The sequence below is a fragment of the Agelaius phoeniceus genome (genome assembly GCF_051311805.1).
Source record: "Agelaius phoeniceus isolate bAgePho1 chromosome W unlocalized genomic scaffold, bAgePho1.hap1 SUPER_W_unloc_2, whole genome shotgun sequence".
Classification (NCBI taxonomy): Eukaryota; Metazoa; Chordata; class Aves; order Passeriformes; family Icteridae; genus Agelaius; species Agelaius phoeniceus.
In genome coordinates this window covers 4,443,464-4,456,322 of record NW_027509867.1, presented here as the reverse complement: position 1 = coordinate 4,456,322, position 12,859 = coordinate 4,443,464, and the positions used below count along the sequence as shown (strand labels likewise).

General features: G+C 57.2%; 1 pseudogene; it reads left to right on the top strand.

Annotated features, from left to right (window-relative positions):
- Window positions 1-12,641, top strand: part of LOC143692672 (uncharacterized) — a 35,704-nt pseudogene extending 23,063 nt beyond the window's left edge.
- Window positions 12,642-12,859: the final 218 nt, after the last annotated feature.

Sequence of the window (12,859 nt, the reverse complement as noted above, 5' to 3'; positions counted from 1 at the left end):
GAGCGGCTTTTCTTCTTTTATTTTTTGAAGAAATCTAAAACTCTTTGAGTTTCCCCATTGCAAACAGACATCCTCCTCAAGTGTGTGCCAAGCCCAAGGTGCCACCAAGAGCACTCCAGGCCTGCCTGGGCCAGCTGTGAGGGTGGATCATCATCCCAACCTGCACTACGCCATTGCAAGGGGCTGTTGCCATGGACACTGCAGGGACCCCACTGCTGGCTTTGGGTGCCATGGCAACCCCCATCAGTTCAGGTTTCCTTGGAAACCAGCCCAAGGAGCCATTTCTGCAGCCAGGTTCCATGGCCCCTTGCCTGCAGAGCTGTTGCTGCCCTGGGCTGCCATGGCAACCCTGAGGACAAAGCAGTGCCAGGGCTGTTCCAGGTACAATTGCAGTGACACTCGTTGGTGCCACCAGGTGCCATGGCAACGGCCACAGGGACCCGTTCCTTGGTTTGGTGCCATGGCAACCAATGCCCGGAGCCGTTGTGGTGGTTGGTGGCCATGGAAAGCTGCCCTGGGCCCCTTGCTCAGGGCTGGTGTCAGTGCCCAGAGCCAGAGGGGATCCCTTGCTGGGGGCTGTGCCATGGCCACCTGCCCTGTGCCGCGCTGGCCGCTCGGGCACCAGGAACCAGCAGCCAAGGGCACTGCCAGGGCCAAAGGCCAGGTCAGCCAGACAGAAAGGGGCAGCGCTGGGCACTGTTTCCATGGCAACTGGCACTGGGGGGACACCTGGGTCACCTGGCCTGGCAGTTGCCATGGAAAGCCCTGGCAGGCACTGAGGGCACAGCCCCTGGCACTGAGACACTGCTGGGCCGGGTGCTGAGCACAGGGCTGAGCATGCAGAGATGGTTTTGTTCTTGCTGAGCTGCAGCACAGCCAAGGCCTGTCCTGCCCCTCGTCCAGCCACGCTGGGGAGGGGCTGGGGCTGCGGGGGAGCTGGGCAGGGGACACAGCCAGGACAGGTGACCCCAACTGACCCCGGGCACAGCCCAGACCAGAGCACATCATGCTCAGGGTATGAAGGGGGGAACAAGGAGGAAGGGGGAATTTTGGAGGGAGGGTTTCTGCCTTACCAGGTAACACTCAGGCAAGAGGGGGCCCTGTTTCTCCAGTGGGCAGGGTCACTACCAAAGACACAGACACCAACTGAAGGAATTGTGTCATTTATATCATGCACAGCTGCAAAGAATTACAAAAGGAAAAGCTCAGCAAAGCACATCATCATTAGCAAAGAATTACAAAAGAAGCTCAGCAAGCCATCAGAACTCATCATTACATTTTGATGACTAACCCCTTGGTCAAACACTAGAGGTGTTTGTGGCAGACAAAGATTCTGGCTGACTATCAAGGTACACCTTACAGACACCAGTAGTACTTTAGTGACACCGTTCTTCATTCATTTTTCTCAAACTCATTTGAGTTAGGAACAAGAATACTGTTGTCCATGGAGATGGCACCATGTTAATTCCAGAATAATGCCCCCAGGCCCTTTGCTGTGCAGCTTTACCATGCTGTCTGTGGCTAACAAGGCCTGGGGGGGCCCTTTCCCCTCTGGCTGGAAGGGGCCGGGTCCCAGTCCCTGAGGGGCACCCGGGCTCCTGGATGCAATTCCTGTGCAAGTCCCTCAGTGTCACAGCAGCCTTCACATGGAGCCCCGTGGATCAGAGCATTTCCCAAAGGGGCCCTTGGGGCAAACAGGGAGATTTGGTCTGGCAGGATGTGTAAAAACAATATCCTGTCAGATCTCCTTGTTCTCACACAGAACACTTGGCTGCAGGGACACATTCCCATTGTTCCTGCCCAGGTTCAGGACTCAGAGTTGTCTTTCCCAGGAGCTGCTCCTTCAGGTGCCTCGGGAGGGCCATTTGGCCTCCGGACCCACACTCGGGCTCCATTATTAGGGCTGCTGCATCCAAACCCTTTATCTCCACAAACGGTGGTGATTACAGGTGGATCTCCTTTTTTCACAATCCTTCTTAACATTGCAATATTGATAATTGTGCTACCCTGTCATGGGGTTGACTAATCCAATCCTGGTCACTATTGTTTAACACAATTCCTTTAATTTCTCCTTGATATCTGCATCAATTCCTCCTGCCATGACAGGAACACTTTGCAAGGCCAAGCTCAGGTGAGCAGTTATCAAATCAAAGTGTCCTGGAGGAATCTGAATTCCTGTTTCAGTATTGATAGCTCTCATTTGCTTTGAATTTATCCAAACTAATTCCAGTGCATGAAGGCCCAGCCCTGCAGCCTCTGGGCTGGCCCTGCCAGGGCCATCACAGCCAGAACAATTTCCCAGGCAGCCCAAGTCTCACTGCCCATGGTTGGATTTGCAAATTGGGGGCAGCTGTGCACAGCCAGGGGGTTTCCATTTCCCCATGGGCCATTGTTAAGGGCATGGAGCACATCTGGGAGATGGGTTCTCCATGGGCAAAGGTTCCCATCTCCTCATTTTTTCAGCTGCTCTTTTAACAACCCCTTCACCCTTTCAACAAATCCTGCATCTTGTGCATAGTCTGGTACATGAAAATCCCTGCAGGCTTAATCACTGTATTTTTCACAGGAACAGACAAAGCACTCTGCATCACAGTATCAGCAAACCCTGTAAAAACAGCCAATTTCCTCCCTTCCTCCTTTTTTCACTGTATACAATCTCACAAAGTTGACCACTGACAGTAGGGTCCTGGCCAATCCTGTTCTGTAGGGTATTTAGTGTTACATACCTGAGCAGCCAAAGCTACCAAATTTGTATTGTCAGCACTACTTCACATTATTATAATTTTATATGTAGATATACATATTGATATAGATTTACACACCTAGACATACATATAAAAATATATCAAAATATATATATAAAGGTCTTATTATACTATAAATACATATAAAGTTATTTATTATTTTGATATTTCACTTGCATCAATCCATCTGAGCTCCAGATTAAAACCTTCTTCTCTTGCTCCATGTGGGAGCATTCCAACAATAATTGTTCCTTCTGAAGCTGCTGTTTCCAATGGACTCTTAACAAATTCATCTTTGTCTGCCCAAACCCACAAGTTCTTTTCCTTTTCCATGTGCAATTTTTGGATGCATTTGAAGCCATCCAGGGGTTCAGCCTCTTTTACCCGACTGCCCCACTGCTCCCAGGGGCTCTGACCTCAGCCCACTCCAGAGCCAGGGAACTCCAGGGAAGGGCTTCCCATCTGGAATTTCTGATGGCACCGATTCCTCACAGTTACATTGAACCAGTGACATTTTGTTGGGATCTGGCCAGACTGGGCCAGTTTTGTTTTACCAGTGGGCAGGGTCAGCACCAAAGGCACAGACACCAACTGAAGGAATCAGTGTCATTTCCTGCAGCTCAAAGCAGCAAAGAATCACAACAGGAGCAGCTCAGCAATGCACCCAACCATCCTCACCAAAGATTGCCTGCAGTGATTGAGAAAGATCCAGCCCCAGTTACCCTCAGCCTTTACCATCCCCCAGACCCACACAGCAGCTGGGGAAGCTGTCACAGCCAAGGGCTGCAGAGCCACTCCTGGGCACTGGCAATTCCTGCAGGTGCCTCCAGCCACAGCTGAGGCTCCAACCCCGCTGGGAGAGGGCCCAGCTCTGACAGTGCTGAATGGACAAACTGACAGCACTGCTAGTGTGGCAACATCTGGTTTCATCCTCCTCTTGGCTCCCTCCCAAAGCCTGGCCAGGGCCCCAGGAGGAACCAAGGGAGCTGACTTTGACCATTCAGCCCCAAACAAGGCCAGATGTCAGATTTCATGGCCTGGTCTGGCTTCTAAATACACAAAGGTCAATACATGTTTCACTAATGAGTGGCTACATCTATCACAGTGCCAATGACCATGAACATTTCATCAGGGAGCAGATACAAAGATAACCTTTGGTTGGAAGGTTCATCCAGAGGCCACCTTGGGCTCAGGGCCTGCTGTTCAGGCGTCACTCAGGGCTGCTGTCCAGGCCTTGGCACTTCAGGGACGTGGTTTAGTGCTGGGCTTGGCACTGCTGGCTGAGCGGCTGCACTGGGGGAGCTCAGAGGGCTTTTCCAACAGAAAGGATTCTGTGATTCCATGATTCTATCCACTGCATTCAGCTGGGTCCATGTTAGCAGCATTCATTTGCTCAGAAAGTCTCCTCTTGCCCAGCTCCTGTGGCCTGAGGCTTCAGCTCCTTCAGCTCCTGGTGCTGAGCTGCTCATGCTGAACGAGACGACTCGGAGAGAAGAGCACAGTCCATGCAATTCCTTCTGGGACACGGAGAGGGGAGGCTGTGCAAACAGGAGCATTGTTTGCTGTGGCCTCCTCTCTGCCCTTCACGCCTTTCAGCGCTTGGAACCAGCCAAGAGCTTTCTCCAAGAGTGCAATGGAGCAGCTGTTCCTGCTCCTGGCTCTGGCTCTCTCCAGTCTCTGCCCTTGCCTGCTTCTGTCCCTCGTGCTGTGCCCTCTGTTCCCCCAGGGCTGGCTGGCTGCTGCCCAGGACTGTGGCACTGGCACAGATCCAGTGCTCCAGAGCCTCCTTTCTGTGCCCTTGCAGCTGCCTGGGCACAGCAGCCTTTTCCAGCTGCAAGCTCCCCATGGACAGGGAGTGCCCAGCTCCGTTCCTTGCACAGCCTCCAGGAGTCCAGGGCTGCCATCTCAAGTCCCTGCTGGCACTGGGGGCTCCCAGGTGCCTCAGGCTGCTGTGACACCGCTGCACACGGGAGGGAACAGGGGCAGGGCTGTGCTGAAAGTCAGCTCCATCTGCTGCTGCTGCTGCTGCTGCTGCTGTGGGGTCATTTGTGCAGCCCTGGCCCAGAGTCAGGGATCACATCCTGCCAGTCTCTTCCAGCCCTGGCTGCTCAGAGTTGGGCCTTGGAGCCTCAGGTGGCCAAAGGCAGCTGCTCCTGGTCCCTCTGTGTGCCCGTGTTCAGCAGTGCTGCTCCATCAGTCTGTGCCCAGCAACGGGGAAAAGCCTCAGCCCTGCAGGGCCAGGAGCTGCCGGGCTCTGCCTGAGCAGCTCAGCCAGCAGGAAGGGAGCTGCTCCACATGGGAACCAGGAGCAGAGGACATTCTTTCGATAGGACATGTTTTCTATTTAAAGGAAAAAAAAAGAAAAAGGGAAAAAAATAGGTAAATTGTAAAAGATAAGAATAAAATCCAAGTGTTAGAGAAAAAACTGAAGATAATGTTAGTGAAAAAAACAAAACATAAATGCAAAGTTACATTCTTTGCATTAGGAGGTAAATGATCTTTTGAAAAAGAGAACTCAGTTATTTACATTGTAAATGTGCTGATGGCATGGATCCATCTTGCTGACTTCAGCACCCCTTTTTATAAGTTTTTGAGGTTGCTTCCAATATTGTTAAATTGGGGGTGAAGCAATGGGAAATTGCTTTGTGCCCTGCCAGCTCCAAGCAGGACTGGGGATGAAAACTCTGTCAAACCCCAAATCCTTTAGAAGATGCCCTTCCTTCTCACCCTGTGAATGAGCTGCACATTCCCTTTGAAAGTGTCAGGCATTTCTTAAAGACACAAAGTCCCACTTAGGGCTTTTTGCTCTGGTTTGGCAGTGCAGAAGGGCAATTCTCCATCCACCAGCTCCAGACTGCACTGCCTCAGGAGCACGGCCCACTCGCCAGCTTTGGCCCACTTGTGGCACTGCTAGAGGAGGAAGAAAGTGCAACTGCACAATTCCAGCCAATCAAGAAGGAAGAATGGGACAGACAAAACAGCCTGGGGAGATGCAGGCGTTCAGCTGGGACTGTGGAGAGTTTGGGTCCTTGCCAATTGGATGTGTGTCCCCAGCTGCAATCTCTGGGCCTGCAGCAGTCTCACTCAGCTGCCAAAGCAGAAAGCTCAGGCGCTGTGCTCGCAACGGGCTCGTCTGATGCAGAGCTGTCAGAGCAATGTGAGGGCAGAGCCAGCCCAGCTGGGCCCAGGGCTGAGCCCAGCAGAGCCCTGGCAGAGCCCAGAGCAGCCTCAGCAGCCGCAGAGCCCGGCTGCAAGGAGAGAAAGCAGAAACCGCCCGTCAGCTGAGGGCTCCTGTGCCCTTGTGCCAAGGCCTGCGGGGCCCAGGCCATGCTGGCTGTGCCCAGAGCTGTGCCCAGAGCTGCCCATCCCTGCTGCCTTTGGCAGCAGAGCAGGAGGGCAGGACATGTGCCCAGCCTGCAGCCAGCCCCGGCACATCCAGCCCTCAGCAGCTGCCCAGAGCAGGATGCTCCTGTGCTCGCTGCCATCTCCCAAAAGCTCTGATCCCACCCTGCCAAGCACACAGGGACCCACCTCACGCCAGCCACGGCTGCAAGAAAAGCTGCTCCCAAACTATGGCCTCAGCCTTCTCCAAGGGCACGGCCCATCCACGCCACAGCTGCTCCCAAGCACTTCCCCATCCACACTGGACCACCTAGAACGCTTCCTCTGGAAAAACAAACAACACATTCTTGAAAAGAGATTAGATACAAAAAGGGAAAACAAGAAAAACGGGAAAAACTCTTATCTCTGTCAGGGCCTTGAGGGAGGCCCAACTCCTACATGGTAGGGAAAAACCCAGCCATGGCTGAGGGAAGCCCACACTTTCTCTCTTCCCCCCTGCACTGCCCCCCAAAATCACCATGATCCCAAAGCAAACAAGGGCAGTGGAGCAGCCCAAGCCCTTCCTTGCCTGCACAGCAAAGCAGCCCCTGCACAGGTTCTGGAGTCCCACCTCTGCTCCCACCATGGGGCTTTGTTTGTGTCAGGCTGGCTGCCCCAGCCCCAGCCCCAGCCCCAGCCTGGGGCACGGTGGGTGCTGGGGGCTGTTGGCAGGGCCAGGAGCCCACTCCCATTTCGTACCCAGCCCAGCCCATCCTCCCAGCCCTGCCAAAAAGCAGCTGGGCAGCAACTGAAGGTTGAGTTGCATCTGCCCCAGCAAAGGGGGAGCCTTTGGTTCCCAGCCAGGCTGGGCCATGCCCAAATCTGGCAGAATTTCCCCAGCTGGGGACTCATCTGCAAATTCCCTGTGGAGTCTGGCTTTGAAGAAGGTGCCAGAATCAAAGTCCATTACCTTCAGCCTCCAGTGGCCAGGCTGAGGAAGAGCTTCTCATCCTTGATGTCATCCTGGCTGTCTCCAGCAGCAGCAGCAGCAGCAGCAGCATCCCCACCCGGTACAGCTTCTCCAGGGGCTCCTGCTCCTTCCCTGGGGGGAGACCAGGCTCTCAGGGCTCTGCCCAGGGCCCCAGCTGTCAGGGAACCAGCACAAGCAAAACCAGCTTGGATGGCGGCCACCAGTGCTGGGCAGAGCAGCTCAGCTCCAGCACAAGGGCTGCGTGTGCCCATCCCATGGCCCCGGTGCAGTGACACAGGCAGCACAAAAAGGTCTGGGTTCCTTTGCTTCTCATTGCCACGGCATGTGTGGAGCTGGAACTTACCAGGGCCCTGGATCAAAGTGTGCCTGTGGCTCTCTCCCTTCTTCTATGGCAGAGGAATATCCTGCACCCAAGGATCACAGACCAGGTCTTCTAATGTGGGTCTCTCCAAGGAGTTCACGGATAAACACCACCTGATCAGATCTTTGCACTCTGGGGAGAGAAAGCAGAAACTGCCGGTCAGCCAGAGAAGGCTCCTGTCTGCTTTGCCCCACTATTCCCATGGCCAGGCCATTCTGGATGCGCTCAGGCTTGGGCCTAAACTTTCCCATCCATTCCCTGTTTTGGAGGAGAGCAGGACATGTGCCACCTCCTCAGCAGCTGCCAGAGCGGGATGCTCACGAGCCCGCTGCTGGCTCCCAGCACTGGGATTCCCCCCGTGCCCAGAGAAGAGGATCCACCTTGAGAGAGCCCTTGTGGCAGCGGGAGCTGGCCCCAGCTGAGGTTCCAGCCCCTCCTGAACGGGTGCTCCCCGCAGACCATCTGGTGCAGCAGGATGCCCAGGGACCAGATCGTTGCTGCCTCGCCATGGTACCAGCCAAAGTCGTTCCATTCCGGGGGGCTGTAGGACAGTGTTCCTGTGGAATACAGATGGAGTTCAGCAGGGGGATGCTGCTGCTCCCACAGCCTGGCCCCAGCATCCCTGGGCCTGCGGGGGCTGCATCAGTGGCACACAGGGTGACCACTGCCCTCTCGCCAGCACCTGGGACTTGTGCACAAACTTAGGCTTGGAAAAGAAGCCACTGGTGTCAGAAGAGGGCAGAGGAAGCCCTGGCTAAGCCTGACCCTGACCTGTAAAGGAAAAACCCTCTCCGTGCTGGGGAAAAAACATGCCCTTATCCTCCCTGCCTGCATTGCCCCAAAAATATTAGGAAGCCTAGGCAAACAGGGAGAGTGGATCAGTCCAAGCCCTTCCTCTTGCCTGCACACCAAACTGGCTGGGGCACAGGTTCCGCCCCCATCTCTGCTACCCCCACCCACGGGGGTTTTGGTAGGGCTGGCTGCCCCAGCCCAGCCCCAGTCCTGAGCAGAGTGGCTGGCAAAGGCTGCCAGCAGGGCTGGAAGATGGCTCCCCACCCAGCCCCACTCTAAAGCAACTCAGCTGAAGACTCAGTCCCCTGACTGGCAGCAAAAGGGAGAATCCCCTCTGCCACAGCCAGCTTGGGCTGGGAGATGTTGGGCCATGAGATCCCGGGACCAGGAGTACACCCTTACGTGGGCTCACCTGAAAAGTGGGTGTAGGCTGTGTCTTGCAGGTAGGTGCCACAGCCAAAGTCGATCAGTTTGGCCTTCCCGGTGTGCAGGTCGAGCAGGATGTTCTCGGGCTTGATGTCGCGGTGCAGGACCCCGCAGCTGGTGCAGTGCCGCACGGCCTCCAGCACCTGGCGGAACAGCGCCCGCGCCTCCTCCTCGGGCAGGAACCGCCGTGCCCCAATGAAACGCTGCAGGTCCTGACACCGCTCTGGCCGCTCCAGCACCATCACGATGTGGTTGGGCAGCTCAAGCCACTCCAGCAGCTGCACCACACCAGGGAAGCCAGTGGACACCTTAGCCTGCAGCACGATCTCCAGCGGGGCCCTGCTGCCGTCGGGCTGCGGGAGGAGCACGAGGCCCTCAGTGGGGCCGATGCCGTGCCGGGGCTCGGGGAGCCCTCAGCCAGCCCGGGATGCTCTGCGCCCTGCGCTGGACCCACGCCCGCTCTCCCTCGAGGCGTCCTGGCGGCTTCCACCGTGCCGGGCCTCGGCTCATCCCCGCCCGGCAGCCCCGGCTGCTGCCGCTGGCCCCGCTCACTCACCAGCTCGCCCCAGTGCCGGACGCGGTTCCGTGGCACCCTTTTGATGGCCACCTGCAAGCCAAGGACAGCAGCGGGCTCAGCTCGCCGCCGGCCCTGCCCAGCCCCATCCTCCTCATCCTCCTCCTCCGCCCCCTCCTCCTGCGCCCGCCGCCGGCCCCGCCGCTCACCGGGGCGCCGTCCGAGAGTTGCGTGGCCGCGAAGACGCTGCCGAATCCTCCGCGCCCCAGCAGCGAACCCAGGCGGTACCGCTCCTGCAGGGCCTCGTGCGCCTTCCCTGCGGGCGGGACGCGGCTGTCAGCGCTCGGCCCGGGGCCAGCAACGGCCCCCGAGCGCTCCTCAGCCGCCCCGGGCCGGCCATGCCCAGGCGTTCGCTCCTCGGAATCCGGCACGGGAGGCTCGGGGCCGGCGGCTGCGCTGTCGAGCGGCGGAGCTCGGGCCGGGGAAGCCGCAGCGGAGGCGGCGGGAGCGGCCGCCCCGCCTGTGTCCTCCGTGGGCCCCGGGAGGAACCGGGGCCGGGGTCGGGGCCGGGGCCGGGGCCGGGACTGGACCCTGCGTCGGGTCCGGGGCCGGGCTCGGGCCAGGCGGAGCCGAAGGGCGGCGATGCCGCCCCCGCACCAGGCACTGACGCCCGCCCAGCAGCGCCACCGCCAGCACGGCCAGAGCCGGGCGGAGACGAGAGCGCGGCGGGACGGCCGGGGCCGGGCACGGGGCAGCCCCGCCCGGGGCCGGGGGCGGGCCGGGGGCACGGCCCGGCCCGGCAGGGGAGAGGGAGGCGGGGAGAGGAGAGGGACGCCGGGCAAGGGACCCCGAGAGAAGGGTGCCCGACCGCGGGAAAGGGAGAGAAAGAGAAACAAAAAGATAAAGAGAAAGAAAGAAAGAAAGAGTGATCTAAAATATCTGTTTTTCTGCTGCCGCTGCTGCTGCTGCCGCTGCTGCTGCTGCCGCCGCTGCCGCCGCTGCAACTGAAGCACCGGGGCCGTTCGTCCCCGTGTCCGTTCCCCGCTCGCCCCACGAGCCCCACGTTCGAGCCCCGCGCGCCCCGGGCACAGCCCCTGAGTCTGTCCAAACACGGGAACTTTGCAGCAGTGAGCCCAGATGCAGAGCCCTGACTCCTGCACACTGGCACAGCAATCCCCTCGCTTGCTGCTCTGCATTGGCCTGGCTGAGGCTCAAACACTGTCGGGCCACCTTCCCTTGCTGTAGGATTCCTACCTGACCCAAGCACTGCACTTACATCTCCAGTCTTGCCTTCCAGTAAAACCAGGGGAAGGAAAACTGTGTGGCTCATGGTATTTTCAAGTGTCTAAAAATCACTAAGTCACTGATCTTAGAGGTGCGGTGCATCTGGAATTCCTGGGATGGAGAAGTAGTGCAATATGGAAAAGAGGAGCATAGAAATAAATAGAGGAAAAGATCTTGGATTGTTTCTTTCATTTTCATTTCACTTCTGGAAAGCTGTTTCAGTTTTCCAGGAATCTTCTCCTGTCTGCTCTTCCCAAGAATGTCTCATGGAGAACAAGGTCAAGCTTCTGTCACAAGATTTGCCAGCAGGAAATTATGCCATTCATGAAAATTATGAAATTTTCATGATGACTGTGCTGGCTTAGGGCAAATTTTGGGAGGAAACCTCCAAAAGGGGTCTGTTTTGCAGAGATAGCCAAAACCTCCACAACGTTGTGTAAGTTGTAAAGCCGGTATGTTTATTATTACAGCGCTGGATGCATGCAGAGATTACTCTCCTTAAAAGGCATCCGTACCTCTGGGAACTTCAGGTCCCTTTTTATCCTCCTCTCAAATACATATCCATACAACTTCACAATAGGTTCATACATATTCATTTTTACAAATTTTGTGTGACATTTGCCACTAGTTCTTCTTTATCAGAAAGAATTCTTAGGTCAGGTTGACCTGCTTTCACAGCAGTCTCTCTGTCTCTCTTTATCACCCTCTGTCCCGTCCCCCCCTTATCTCTGTCCTTCACTGAATCAGTTTCCCTGAGCCTAGGCTTTGCAGTCAGGCTACATAGCTATGTTTTCTAACCACAGACTCAAAGATGTACATTTCACCTAAATCAAAATGGATTGCTACTCTGGAAAATTTCTACTCTGTCTCAGAAGCACTCCTCCCTCTGTCCCTCACACGCTGGCCCTGTCTGGCGTTCCTCATCCCTTTCCCCACCGCTCTCCTGCCCTTCCCCTCTGCTAGAAGGTGGACAAAGCTGCCTTGGACAGCAAAGTCAATGGCAGCCAGTGTGAAGAGAACATGGAGGAGCTGGATGAGAGGATGCAGGAGTTGCAGAGCCAGATTTCAGGCCAGGAGCAGCACTGGAACAGTACCCAGCAGCAGTTCAGCGATGCAATTGAAGACAAGGTGAGGGGTACCTCGTCCCCACCACGAGGAACTGGCACCTTTGGGACTTGACAGCCTGAGGCAGCATCCCTCTGAGGATCCCCCTCCAGGCTTTTCCCTGGAGAGCTCCATGTCACATCCTGGAGCAGCTGGCTGAGGCTGTGCACCTGTTCACAGCTGGATCGCCTGGAGCTGAAAACTTTCCGTAAACACCGGGAGGACTCCTGGAACAGGAACATGGAGGAACTCAAGGATAGGCTGTTGCGTGAAAACGCTGCTGGGATTAAGAAGTGAGTGCAATGGAGATTCTGATGGCTTTGGGGACAGCGAAGGCAACTGCTCCTGCCAGGCAGGGCTGTCACACACCATGCCCCTGAGCTGGGTCATGCCCTGCCCTCCTGGCCGTGCACACGGGGGAGCTTTGGTGCCAGAGAGGGGCTGAAAGCGCTGCAGGGGCTGCTTGGGATGGTGGCATGGGTGCCTGTGCCCTTCACCTGGCATCAGCCAGCACCTTGGGGATGGGGAGAAAAGGCTCAAGAGCCCACGGTTCACCCTGCAATGGCCGTGACCCTGTGCAGTGAGCTGCCCAGCAGCTGGCTGCTGCAGGGAGCTGCTGCCTGTGTGCTGCAGGGCTGTGGGCCCAGGAGCTCAGCCAGCCCTCTTCCCTCCCCCTCCTTAGGCAGCTGCCAGTCCCTTTCTCGTGCCTGTCCTGTGACCGCATGCTCAGCGTGCAGGTTCCTGGCCAGTGAGTAGCGCCAGTGCCTCGGGGGCAGCGGGGCTGGCATGGGGGGAGATGGGTGCCAGCAGTGACCCGCTGTGCTGGCACAGGGGGACAGTGTCTGCTTGGGAGGGGCTGATGTGGGGAGCCCCCTCTGCAGCCCTGCCCATCAGCAGGGGCTGTGGGGCTCACCCCAAGGGCTACAGGCAGCAGGATGCCATGGGCTACAATCCCATGGCTTTGGGGGGGCTGCCTCCAACAGGAACAGGTTCTTTGTCCCCTGTCACACCCCTGTGACTCCTGCCCTCCCCAGGTACCCCGAGACACTCCCGTATTTGCAGCCCATGCCCCCCAGCAAGGAGCCACCGCCCAGCCAAAGGTGAGGGCCCTGAGGACACATCCCCAGCGCCTGGGGTGCAGAGCAGCCCTGACACAGCAAGGAGGGCTCTGCACCTGGGCTGGGGCAGAGCAGCCTGGGGGGACGGGGCAGGGCAGGGGAGCAGAGGGCAGCTGTGGAGGGCCAGTGCTTGCCCCAGGGCTGGGGGCTTTTGCATTCCTTGCCTTGCACTGCCCTGTCTGGCCCATCTCTCTGTCCCAAGGC